This window comes from Bubalus bubalis, chromosome 11 (assembly GCF_019923935.1).
Source record: "Bubalus bubalis isolate 160015118507 breed Murrah chromosome 11, NDDB_SH_1, whole genome shotgun sequence".
In the NCBI taxonomy this organism is placed as follows: domain Eukaryota; kingdom Metazoa; phylum Chordata; class Mammalia; order Artiodactyla; family Bovidae; genus Bubalus; species Bubalus bubalis.
Window position 1 is genome coordinate 69,105,589 of NC_059167.1, and position 14,111 is coordinate 69,119,699.

At 41.8% G+C, this 14,111-nt stretch overlaps 1 protein-coding gene across 2 annotated transcripts in view; it reads left to right on the top strand.

Moving 5' to 3' along the window:
- Positions 1–14,111, top strand: part of RASGRP1 (RAS guanyl releasing protein 1) — a 216,770-nt gene that overhangs the window by 105,450 nt on the left and 97,209 nt on the right. For both annotated transcript variants that reach the window (XM_044925228.2, XM_044925231.2), the window contains exons 2-3: positions 9,546–9,655; positions 10,493–10,598. The gene's annotated coding sequence lies outside the window, so the exon portion shown is untranslated. The remainder of the gene's footprint in view (positions 1–9,545; positions 9,656–10,492; positions 10,599–14,111) is intronic.

The following is a 14,111-nucleotide window of genomic DNA, read 5'->3' on the forward strand; positions in this document are numbered from 1 at the left end:
TTCTAGGTTCAATGCAAACAGTGCTTTATGCCAAATAGGTATTCCGACATTTATTGATAATACAGAGTAGATTAAGAACAGAAACAGGCAGTGTTGCCCGGAGGCATCATCCAGACAAGCAAGATAAGTGATTTCTCAGCCCAGGCATCACAACTGCCACCAATTTATGTTTGTGTTATTTCAGATTTTTCATCTGATTCCCAATCCCAACCATTGCCCTGCAAAGAAAGTAAAGCTCTCCAATTTTACAGATGATAAAATTGAAGCCTAGCGAATTAGTACTCTTGCCCCTGCTGGTAAGAACTAGAAGGACTAGAAGCCACATCTCCTGACTCATGTGTCAATTCACTGCCCCATGATGTCTCCCTGTGGTGTGCTCCTGGTGAAAATTATTAATATAGAAGTAACCTTCCAAATAGTGAAATCCACCAGCTGAGAAATAACCGGTCTATCTTAAAACATGTTCCTTATGTCACTTTTGTGTCATGAAACTCCAAGAGTAAGCTTGGGAATTACTGTTCATTAGGTAGATTATCTTGATTTATATAATACCCATCACTTTATTAAAGGCCCTGAGCAATATGCCTACAATGTGAGAGACCTGGGTTCAGTCCCTGGGTCGGGAAGATCCTCTGGAGAAGGAAATGGCAACCCACTCCAGTACTCTTGCCTGGAAAATCCCATGGACAGAGAAGCCTTGTAGGCTACAGTCCATGGGGTCGCAAAGAGTCGGACATGACTGAGTGACTTCTCTTTCACTTTCACTTGAGCAATCTTACCACAAAGAAACCTATAGAATTCATAGTAACCCTGTATTCCTCAAAATTTGACCATATTCTGGGGTATGTTATTTATTAATATCTTAGAGTGGAATATTCTTTGGAAACTGTTTTAGACCATGTTAAAAAACAATCATTCAGTGGCATAAGTAAGTTAGTGAAAAAAATTATGCTTCAATCTATTTTGCTTGATCCTCTCTTAGTGTTAATCACTCAGTTATACCTGACTCTTTGTGACCCCATTGACTGTAGCCTGCCAGGCTCCTCTGCCCACGGGATTTCCCAGGCAAGAATACTGGAGTGGGTAGCCATTCCCTTCTCCAGGGAATCTTCCCAAGCCAGGGATGAAACCCAGGTCTCCTGCATTGCAAGCAGTTTCTTCACCATCTAACCCACTTGGGAAGCCCAAACTAATTTCTAGAAGTAATACTAATTCTCAGAAAGATTTCTGGACAGGCAGCATGCTATTAGGAAGCCTACAAAGCGGGTAGGTAAAACTTGAAAGATTTGAAGCAGGCCTTAAGAGGGCAGATTAATACAGAAATAGAGTTTCTATCTCCAGCTTCTGGTGGAAAGTCCAGGTAGCCTCTGTCTTCAGTTTTCCCCTCCGCCTACATGTTTTTCATTTATCTGGGTTGATGTCAGTGGTGTGAGCAATGAGATGATTCTCCTTCCTTTCTTCATCTTGTAGATCCCCCCCCTCCCCCGCCCCAAAGAGAACTTTCTCTAATCCTCAGGGAGAATTGGCTTTCAGGAGATCAACAGCTTCTACATAAGATGGAATGGCCACCCTGTGATTGCCAGAAACAATGATGGTGGCATTAAGGAAAAGGGGACTGTTAATTCACCAACCAACTGAAATCCAGAGCACAAGCAGAGAGAGGCCTTGATCACACTACTTTGTCACAAGTAGTGTGGCACTTATCAGTGGCAGGAGCTCCCCAGTTACAACCCAAACAACTTCCCTCCGAAGAATTAATTTTGACGCCTCTTGGCCCTACCCCTTTTACATCCAAATCAAACTCATTGATCCAATTTACTGCATACATTTCCCACGTGGGGAAACACTTGAGCTTCCTTGCCTGTGGTTATTCCCAGAAGCAGTCATATTTTAAGATGATTTTTCTCCTCTCTGTCCTCACCCTGGGTGGAGGGATGGTGCAGGATACTGGCTGCTTTCTGTAATGTGTTTTCCTTCTCACAAGATCCAGAATGGCCTGGGCCTCCCAGAACTTTTCTCCCCATCAGGTTCTCATCTCTAAGGTTTCTTCTGTACCTTTGGAGTGGTTCTTCCAGGAAACAGTCTCAGTGTTTAAGAAATTGAGGGCACAGGGCAGCCCCTTCTCTCACCTGCAAGCTGCAGACATCACTTCCTCAGTGGTCCAGACGGTCCTCCTCAAACAAGGAATGTGCTTCTTCTAGGAGGGCTTCTCAAGAGTGAGATCGGCTAGTATCCTCCTGAGTTCCCGCTGAGAGATGGAAGAGGGATTCCCCCTTTCCCACCACTTCTGCCTCTCCCACCTCCACTCTCTCCAGGGCCCCTGAAGCAGATGTTTCCTAGCTCCACAGGCTTCCTCTAGGGGACACTGGCTGCCTGACGACTCCCCACTCCATAGTTTGGTTGGCACTTTGCGGTTACCTCTGAGCACTTCTGAGTCACCTTTCTGGAAAGTCCAGTCGGCTACCATCTCTTTTACCTCTCTTTTTTGCTCAGAGGAAGAGCAAAATTAACTTGCTAGACATTACAGAGTGAAGGATGCTTTCTTAAGGATTTAACCACTCAGAGCAGTGAAAAGCACCTCTCCTCAAATTATTCCCATTCTTCACTGCTTGTGGTGTCCTTTGTACCATTTATATCACTCTACCTAGGTTAAAGATATTCATAATAGTTCTCTTAAAGAGTAAGAAAACACTTTTAACTAATAAATAGTTATTTAATAACAAAACCAAACATATATGTGAAATGCACATAAATACTTTATAAATACTAATGTTTATATTTCATAAATATAATGTTAATAAACTCATATAACAATGCTATGAGATAGGTACTCTTATGATGTCCATTTTGCAGTCTAGAAAACTGAGGAAAAGAAAGGTAAATTCCCTATTCAGCTAGTGTAGTGAGTGGCAGAACTAGCGTTCCTTTTTTTGTCCCAGACTCTCTGTTTTGGTGTCCCCCTCACTGAGAGGAAAGAAAGAGCCTGGAGCTAAGAAGTCACACATCACCTGGAAATGGAGCATAAACCTGGGTGGATGCTACCCTACCTCCTCCCCTGCATTCATTCTCAGTAGGGCGAGATGGGCTGCTGGGTCTGTTGTGCTCAGGACCCGTGGGGACTGAATCCAGGAGGGTCCATTGGATGGAAAATTACTAAGAGGAGACATCAAAGGTAGGGGTATTCTTGCTAAAGTGGTCTAACAAGATTTTTACCTGGGAAGGCAGGCCAGTCACTTAGACATCAAAGATGGGGGACAAGGCACACCAGATAGCAAGGGTGTCAGGGGTTTCTGCTCAACTGACTCATCAGGATTCTTGCTAAAATCACACCAAATAGGCCCAAGACAGGACAAGGTCAACACTTCCTAGAGAAAGGGGTTTGGAGAGAGGAACCTGGCCAAAGTTTGGTCAAAGAGAGTCTTGGTCAACACATACACACAGCAGATTTGCCTCCCTGCATTCCTTCTAGCATTACTTCTTTTCTAAGAAATTGGGGCAAGTTAGTGATCAGAAGACTTGAGTTCTAATCAAGACTCGAGTTGCCCCTTGTTCTTCCTTTTCATCCTTGAGCTCTTTTTCGTGGACTGCCTGAGAAGGTGCTTGCTGGTTGGGGAAAGCAAGAGAGAACCATCTCCTGGGGTCCGGTCACTAGCATTAGGTCTCAGTGGCCAGGACAGGTATACAAGAAGCAGGAAATGTAGAGCAAGTACCAGTTTCAAGGAGAACTTAATGTTCATTTTAACTTGTTTTCAACTGCATAACAATGTGGCAGAGGGGAAATCAGTGCCACCGAGGATTTCCTGCCATGATTTCAAAGAATGTTCAGCATCCCTATAGATCTAAGCATATAGCAGGGTCAAGAAAAATGGAAAAACTCTGCATGTGCAAGATTATTGAGTATTCTCTCAATACTCATGCAAGATACTGTCTTGAAGACCCTCCTAGGTTGTCTGATTCATTAGAGGCCTGTCCTTTCTTGGTCTTCAAAGATTTTACAACTCTGCAGAGACACACTTTAACTCATGGAAAGCTGAGAACGATGCAAATGATTCCTGTCCATAAAAAATCAAACAAATTTTTTCCTGTGTGTGTCGGGCTGAGGGGGCGGGCACTGATATTCATCCTGTGGAAAAGGCTGTTTTTGTATCTAGTAGCAAATTTAAATCAGCATTTCTGATTACCTATATGCATAACTGGACTTTGGCTTTGCCTTTGAACTAGTTGTAATATCTTATTTTTTGTTGTTATGTCCAAGTCATGTCCAACTCTTTTGTGACTCCATGGACTGTAGCCCACCAGGCTCCACTGTCCATGGGATTTCCCAGGCAAGAATACTGGAGAAGTTTACCATTTCCTTCTCCAGGGGATCTTCCCGACTCAGGGATCAAACCCACATCTCCTGCTTGACAGGCAGGTTCTTTACCACTGAGCTACCAGGGAAGTCCAATATCTTACTAGTTCTCTCAATATTCATGAATAAAGTGTTTGATGTGTATTCAGTTTGTGTGAGAGTCATAGTTTTACCTTTTTAAAAAATTATTCTCTGACAATGCTGCTGCTAAGCTGCTAAGTCATGTCAGTCGTGTTCGACTCTGTGTGACCCCACAGACGGCAGCCCACCAGGCTCCCCCGTCTCTGGGATTCTCCAAGTAAGAACACTGGAGTGGGTTGCGATTTCCTTCTCCAATGCATGAAAGTGAAAACTCAAAGTGAAGTCGCCCAGTCGTGTCCGACTCTTAGCGACCCCATGGACTGCAGCCTACCAGGCTCCTCCGTCCATGGGAGTTTCCAGGCAAGAGTACTGAAGTGGGTTGCCAGTGCCGTCTCTGACAATAGAGAGCTAATAATAAAAATCATTTCTTACTCTTCTGTTCTAGGGTATAATATTAAGATTAGACCAGATGCCAGATCATGCTGACTCTCAAAAAGAGCAAGCTTTAAAAGTAATGAAGTCTTAAAAGACTCCTTGCAAGGGGACTAGGGATTTGTTTATTTATTTCCTTATTTATTTTATTGAAGTACAGTTGATTTATAATGTTATGTTAATTTCTGCTGTATAGCAAAGTGACTCAGTTATACGTCTATTATTGTTGCTGTTCAGTCATTCAGTCATGTCTGACTCTTTGCAACCCCATGGACTGTAGCACACCAGGCTTCCCTGTCCTTAGTTATCTTTTTTTTTTTTTTCCTATCTTTAACTATCTTCCGGAGTTTACTCAGACTCAGATCCATTGAGTCAATGTTGCCATATTCCTGTTTATATTCTTTTCCATTATGGTTTATCTCAGAATATTGAATATAGTTCCCTGTGCTATACAGTAGGGCCTTGTTGTTTATCCATTCTAACTGTAATAGTTTGCATCTACTAACCCCATACTCTCAGTTCATCCCTCCCTAACCCTGGGACTAGGACTTACAAAGCGCCTTTAATTCATTGGTAGAGACTTCCTGGAGCATTAAGATGTACCTGAACCAACAGGAAAATATCAATTAGCAATGTAAGTCCAAATAAAGGATATGAAAGGTATGTCTGCAAGTACACCATGTGTATGCTAGATCCACACTAGTGGAGTTTGGACAAAATCTTTTAAGAGAGGGGTGGAGAAAACTAATATGGAGAGAGTTCTAAATTCTATTAAGATACTTAAGAACTGAGATTCTTTTTAGTGTACTTTTATAGTCCCATTTACCTATTCTTGCTTTTTTTTTTTTTTGCTTGCACTTTTGGTATCATCTATAAGAAATCATTGTCAAGATCCGTAGAATATCATTCAGTTTTTTTGAAGAAGGAAATCCTGCCATACGGTGACAACACGGATAAACCTAGAGGATGTTATACTAAGTGAAAAAAGTCAGTCACAGCAGGACAAGTACAGCGTGATTTCACTTATATAAAGTACCTAAAATCATCATAGAAATGGGGATAAAACGGTTGCCAGAGGCTAAGGGGAAGGGAAAATATCGTTACCATACAGTGGGTGTAAAGTTTCAGTTACTAGAGATCTGCTGTATACCATTGTGTCTAGAGTCAGCCATACTGTATTGTACACGTACAAATTTTTGATAAGAGGATAGATCTCATGTTAAATGTGCTTACCACAATCAATAAAAGTAACAAACTTTAAAAGAAAAAGAATTAGGGACGATTCCAACTTTTCTCTGTTCTTAATTCAAGCATGGCAACATAGACCAGAACGTGGCTGTAATGATGAGGGGGTGGCTGCTGACATTACCGAGCAGCTGTTTCATTTCATGCCTTTGATTTTTGGTCTCCTTTATCCTGCTGCTGCTGCTAAGTCGCTTCAGTCGTGTCCAACTCTGTGCGACCCCATAGACGGCAGCCCACCAGGCTCCTCCATCCATGGGATTTTCTAGGCAAGAGTACTAGAGTGGCTTGCCATTACCTTCTCCATTATCCTACTTTACATGAAAAAAAGATTGGAGGCAGTGAACAGTGGCTAGACTCACAAACTGCTGACTGTCAGCCTTGCTTTTCCCACTGCCCCTGATCTTTTCTACAGACAAAAGCAGACCAGAAATATAACCACCAGGGTAACTAATCTGCTGTCACTAAGTGGCTGAAAGGAACCCCAGGGATCAACCGGCCAATCTAAAGTCCACTTGCATCTGAGTCTCACCTGGAGAACTTACTAGAAATGTAGATTCATTTTCTCCTAAAGGTTGTGAACCAGTGGTGATTCAAATATACTTCAAAGTTTGTAGGTCGTTACATTTCAGCCCAAATAGCAAAAAGAGGGGAGGATGGTGCTTATCCTTTATGGGTCTTAAACACAAGTCAAGACAGATCCAAACTGGGCTCCAGGTATCTCGACACGTGGGCCCTCCCCACTGCCCTGCCCCACTGCCTCTCAGGCACAGTTAAGATGGAGAAATGAAATGAGCTTGATCAAAGTGTTTTGCTCTTCACCATCTGCTCACCATTTTCAAACCATCTGTTCTTCCTCACGAACAATCTTGGCTATTAAGGCACTAGAGAGTGGTGAGTAGAGCTGGATTCTCAACCAGGATTTAAATTCTGAAATAGCTTTGAAATTTCCTAGCTTTGAAACCCTGGGTAAGTTGCTTTGTATCTCAGTGCCTCAGTTTTCTCATCTATAATAATGGTATCTATGGTGTTCTTCGGAAGGAATGATGCTAAAGCGGAAACTCCAGTACTTTGGCCACCTCATGCGAAGAGTTGACTCACTGGAAAAGACTCTGATGCTGGGAGGGATTGGGGGCAGGAGGAGAAGGGGATGACAGAGGATTAGATGGCTGGATGGCATCACCGATTCGATGGACATGAGTTTGAGTGAACTCCGCAAGACGGTGATGGCATGCTGTGATTCATGGGGTCGCAAAGAGTTGGACACAACTGAGTGACTGAACTGAACTGAACTATTATTATTGTGAGAGATATTCTAATTAATACAAACTGTGACAGTTTAACTAACACAGCTTGTGTGAATTCAAATTACAATATACAGAGAGTTCATCAATGGTTTTGGTAAAGTTGCAGGATACAAAATTAATACACAGAAATGTGTTGCATTTCTACCTACTAACAACAAAAGATCAGAAAGAGAAACTAGAGAAACAGTCCTACTTACCATCACATCAAAAAGTATAAAATAACTAAGAATAAACCTTCATAAGGATACAAAAGACCTGTACTCCAAATACTGTAAGACACTAATGAAAGAAATTGAAGATGACAAAAACAGATGGAATGATATGCCATGTTCTTACATTGAAAGAATCAATATTGTCAAAACAATTATACTACCCAAAGCATTCTATAAATTTGATACAATCTCCATCAAATTACCAGTGGCACATTTCACAGAACTAGAACCAAAAAAATCTGAAAATCTGTATGGAGACACAAAAAGCTCCAAATAACCAAAGCAATCTTGATAAAGAAAAATGGAGCTGGCAGAATCAGGTTCCCTGACTTCAGACTATACTGCAAAGCTACAGTCATCAAAACAGTATGGTACTAGCACAGAGACAGACTTACAGATCAGTGGGACAGGATAGAAAGCCCAGAAACAAACCCATGCAGCTATGGTCAATTAATCTATGACAAAGAAGGCAAGGCTATACAGTGGAGGAAAGACAGTCATTTCAACAAATGGTGCTGAACAGGTGCAGGTAAAAAAAAAAAAAAAAAACTGAAATTAGAACCTTCTTTAACACCATACACAAAAATAAACTCAAAATGGATTGCATACCTAAATGTAAGATCTGATAGTATAAAACTCTGAGGGAAACATAGGTAGAACACTCTGAATAAATCACAGCAATGTCTTTTCCTAGCCATCTCCTACAGTAATGGAAATGAAAACAAAAATAAACAAATGGGACCTAATTAAACTCTAAAACTTCTGTACAGCAAGAGAAAACATAAGAAAAATGAAAAGACAACCCTCAGAATGGGAGAAAATGTTTGCAAAAGGTGTGACTGACAAGGGATTAGTCTCCACAATTTATTAACAGCTCATGTGGTTCAATATCAAAAAAAAAAAAAGCCCAATCAAAAAGTGGGCAGAAGACCTAAATAGATATTTCTTCAGAGAAAAAACACAGATGACCAAGAGGCACATGAAAAGATGTACAACATCACTAATTACTAGAGAAATGCAAATAAAAACTACAATGAGAGATACCCTCACACCAGTCAGAATGGCCCTCATCAAAAAATCTACAAACAATAAATGTTGGATAGGGTGTAGAGAAAAGGGAACTCTCCTACACTGTTGGTGGGAATGTAAATTAGTACAGCCATTGTGAAAAACAGTATGGAGATTCCTTAGAAAACTAAAAGTAGACCTACCATATGATCCTGAAATCCCACTCTTGGGTGTATATCCAGAGAAAAGTATGGCTTAGAAGGATACATGCACCCCAATGTTCATTGCAGCACTGCTTACAAATAGCCAACATGTGGAAGCATCCTAAATGTCCATAAACAGAGACATGGATAAAAAAGGATGTGGTATATATATATATATATATATATAGCCAATGAAATAGTACTCAACCACTAAAAAGAATTAGATAATGCCATTTGCAGTGACATAGGTGGACCTGAAGATTACTAAATGAAGTAAGCCAGACATAGAAAGACAAATATCATATATCACTTATATATGCAGAATCTAAAAAAAAAATTACTAATGAACTTACTTACAAAATAGACCCACAGACTTAGAGAGTGAACTTATGATAACCAGTGAGGAAGGGTGCAGGAAAGGGATAGATTGGAACTTTGGAATTGACATGTACACACTGCTATATTTAAAATAGGTAATCAACAAGGACCTACTCTATAGCACAGGGAACACTGCTCAGTATTCTATGATAATCTAAATGGGAAATAATTTGAAAAAGTATAGATATATATAGACATACACACATATGCATAACTGAATATATTTGCTGAAACTAACAGAACATTGTTAACCAACTATGCTGCAGTATAAAATAAATATTATTAAAATTACAATTTGTATATATATATATATATATGACTACCCCCACAGCACAAGCAGAGAAAAGGACCCAGGGAGTAGGTGCCCATCTACAAGCCAGGAAGAGAACGTCATCGAAACTGTGCTGCCGTGTTGATCTTGGACTTCTGACCTCCAGAACTGTAAGATAACAAATTTCTGTTGTTTAAAAAAAAACAATATATGTATAGAGTTTAAAACAGAGCTTGATGTGTGTTACGTGCTCAGTAAGTATTAACTGTCACCCTTATTATTACTGGCTTCTTGCCTATGATTATTTCTTAACATAGGAGGAGAGTTTAACAATGAATTTGGCAGTCATGGGTATGATACTGAGGCATTTCCCCAGCTACAACCTTAGCCCACTGGCCCCTAACTTCCTCATTTGGCCCTATCAGTCAAGGTCACCGTCCTTGAAGTTCTACCCAGGTGCATGTTCAGTGGGGACTGAGCTTGGTTAGAGCTTGGCAAGAGGCAGATGCACAAAGCAGATCCCAGTCATGCCTCTGAGACTGTGTAGTACGTCATTGGTAGTTACTTTCCCTTGGTGAGCTTCCAAAAGAATGAAAGGTGTATTTTGGTATTCTATCTCCTGACGAAAATCAGAGTGGCATCTATTAAGACATGAAACAGACTCTTCAGATAAGAAAAATCTGAGACATCCCCTTCCCATTGTGATTGGATCTTGTTTTTCTATTAACCCACCCCAAGCTTTCCTACTAGACCCGCAGGTGGAGGACTCTAGAGTGGAGATAAACATCAAGATCAATTTACAGCATAAAAGGAGACCTAGACTTCATAAGTCTTTGTAGTATGAATCTCATCTTTTTAAAAGAAGATGACATTAAGAAGTGCTAACTACCAAACCAAAGTCTATCATTTAAGTAAAGAGCAATCATTACTTATGACAAAGCTGAGTGTGTTGAAGTATGCCCTGGAAGCAAGAATCACTTTAAATAATGACTCTTCTTGCTTTTTAGAGAACTCATGAGACTTGCCATGCACACTGCGGTGATATGTCATTAAAACCTCCCACGAATGTCACATTCCCTGCTCCTGGCCACAGAAGTCTTAGACCACCTGCAGGTAAGGCAGACTGGCAAGCATCAGGAGTCTCTGAGATGCTGCCTACTCATTAAACAACAGCTATTGGTCCTGTGATGTCCTAGGCCCTGGAGGCCATAAAGGATGTAGGACATTGCTCTGTGGGGCCACTTGCTATCTGTCTGACTTGGAGTAAATAATGCAAATCCCTTTGAACTTCTGTTTCCTTGTCTGGGACATAGCAAGTAAAATAATTTTTTATTAGTTAATTGATTCACTTATTTATTGGCTACACTGGATCTTCACTGCTGTGCATGGGCTTTCTCCAGTTGTGGCAAGCAGAACTACTCTCTAGTTGCAGTGTGTGGGCTTCTCATTGCTGTGGCTTCTCTCATTGAGGAGCATGGGCTCTAGAGCACTCAGGCTCAGTAGTCATGACACACAGGCTTAGTTGTTCTACAGCATATGGGATCTTGGTTCCTGGACCAAAGATTGAACCTGAGTACCCTGCATTGGCACACAAATTCTTAACCACTGGGCCACCAGGGAAGTCCTGGGAGCAAAATACGTATGTGTATTAGTGTATTATTTTTAGTGTAATATTTTTGGTGGCACAAGTTACAGAAAAAGCATGACTCAAATGCTTTAACAGTCATCTCACCTGTCACCAAGTGCACAGATACACCATGACCTGGGGCCTGTCTCTGCTTCACTTGGCTCTGGCCTCCTCCATCTGTGTTGGTTTCCTTTACATAGAAATACCAGGCAAACATCCAGACACCACAGCATCCAGAGCAGAGAGAAGGAATATCTCTTCCCGTGCATGTGTGCTAAGTCACTTCAGTTGTATCCAACTCTGTGCGACCCTATGGACTGTATGTAGCCCACCAGGCTTCTCGGTCCATGGGATTTCCCAGGCAAGAATACTGGAGTGGGTTAGCGTTTCCTTCTCCAGGGGATCTTTCCAACCCAGAGATCAAACCTTTGTCACAAAATCTCTTTTTCTTTACTGAGGAAGTCTTCCCAAACCTCTCACTCCCTTGAATGTGATCACATGACCATCTATGACCCAGGCACTGGTGACAGATGTCATGAATGGTTTAAAGTATTCAGCAGTTACCCCTGGGCTGAGGGCAGACTCACCCTCCCCAAAGATAGGGTAATCGGAGGACAAAAACCTAAAGGTTTATATGGATGAGGAAGAAGCAGTAGCTGGCTGGTGTGGCAACTGGTGGTGTTTATTACATCACCCCACAAAGTTCTTGGGATAAATAGATGAGACGATGGATGAAAATGGCCTACTTGGTGCTTGGCACATGGAAATAATAGCAGCTGACATTTCTGAGGACTTAAAATGTGCCGGGCACTTCATATGAATTCTCTGATTTAATCCGTGCCCTGTGAGGTAGTAGCCATTATTGTGCCCATTTTACAGATATGGAGACTGGAGCCCAGATGAGTTAAGTAACTTGATCAAGGCAGACAGAATCTGCATTTAAACCTGAGCACTCTGACTTTAAGTCCTGCTCTCCATTCTCTAAGATTTACTGCACTGAAACGAAAGTCAAATTCATCACCACATCTCTGCCTTAATCTCAAGATATGTGTACACTCTGAGTTCAGTGGGATTCACACACGTGAAAAAATTAGACAGCAATATAATATAGCAGCTAGTCACAATCTCTGAGGTTTAAGAGAGGAAGGATGTAACTGGTTCACACAGAGAAAACAGCAGAGGGTGACGCTGCCAGGAAGGCAGCAGAAGACAGGCCTCTATGGAGGCGTGAGTTTGGGAGGCAATGGAGAGCATTCCAGACTGATGTAGCAGCATGGAGCTTTCAAGAATAAAAGGCTACTCTTATATGACCTAAGCAAAGGACCGTGGACTCCAGAGTGAATCCACTCTGTGGAGGAATGGAGAAGCAGAGCAGGGCTCTGGCCACAATATCTGCTGTAGATTTGGGCTGCCCCAAAGGTGGTGCTAGAGTTCAAACTCAAGGTAGCAGTGCACCTATCCTGGCCTCCAACCCCTCCTCTCCCCAAGAATTACATCCCTGTGCCTGCACTTTGGGTACCCAAGCCTTCTGAATGACTGGAGACCCATACCTAAACCTCACGTTCTCATGAAGTGTACTGCAGGTTCCGGAGCAGAGAGGACATTAGTATGTTGATGGAATGCCATCCTCTGAATGGAATTTCCAAGAGGAATCTGACTTGAGGGAGAGGATTTCTCTCTATTTCTTACACCACTTGCTGCAGCACCAACTTTCATGCCAAGAAGGACCTCCTAAGATCATGTTCTGGGCAGGGTGTCTGGTCACATACTCCAAAACTGATGTTTTTGAATCAAATCACTGTGTCTACATCCTACTTAGAGTCTTGTTGCTAATTGTTCAGTCACTAAGTTGTATCTGACTCTCTGCGACCCCATGGACTGTAGCACACCAGGCTTCCCTGTCCTTCGTCAACTTCTGGAGTTTGCTTAAACTCATGTCCATTGAGTCAATAATTTCATCCCACCATCTCATTCTCTCTTGCCCTCTTCCTCTCCTGCCCTTAATTTTTCCCAGCATCAGGGTCTTTTCCAACGAGTTGGCTCTTTGCATCAGGTGGCCAAAGTATTGGAGCTTCAGCTTCAGTCCCTCCAAGGCATCTTCAGGGTTGATTTCCTCTAGGACTGACTGGTTTGATCTCCTTGCAGTCCAAGGGACTCTCAAGAGTCTCCTCCAGCACCACAGTTCAAAAGCATCAATTCTTTGGCACTCAGCCTTCTTCATGGTCCAGCTCTCACATCTGTATATGACTACAGGAGAAGCCATAGCTTTGATTATCAGTTTCTTATTTATTGCCTTTTACCTTATTTAGTCTTCAAATTACTTCCCAAATTCCTCTGTAATCTGATATGTAGGCAACAGGTAACTTTCTAGCTTAATAAAATAGATTCAAGTTGGGACAGAATGGTCTTTGGAGTGAGCGATTGAGTTCAAATTGCAGCAAGGTCATTTACCCCTGGGTGCCTCTGGAGCACAGAATGAGCTTCTGAGGCAAAGACCACACATGCACAATAGCATAATACCCTATCCTGACAATGAGCAAAGTATAAGGAAGGTGTCTAGATCATTGTCTGGCTATAATTGGTGTTGTAAATGTTAGTTTTTTATTCGCCTCTGTCCTTTTCCCTTTATAGGGGGTGGGAGGAATGATCAAAGGAGTAAAAGCAAAAGAGCCTGTATGTCGTTTTCAGGATACCTGATTATACCACCAAGTTGCTGGATATGCCCTGGGGTGAGATGTTTACTTTCTCTGGTTCCATTTTCTCATCTACAAAAAGAGAAGGTTGAAGATGATATTTTTCGAGATGATATTTTTATTATATATTAATCTGCATTCCCCAAGTGCAGAGTCACAGGAATTCCCCTAATTCATCTGTCTCATCTCGGTTCCAGACTCATCTTCCCCAAGTGGGTGTGCCCCAGTTTCTTTCCTTTCAACTTGGCCTGCAGGATCCTTCCTGCCTCATATCAATTGTGAACTGGCTATTATCAAAGACTAACA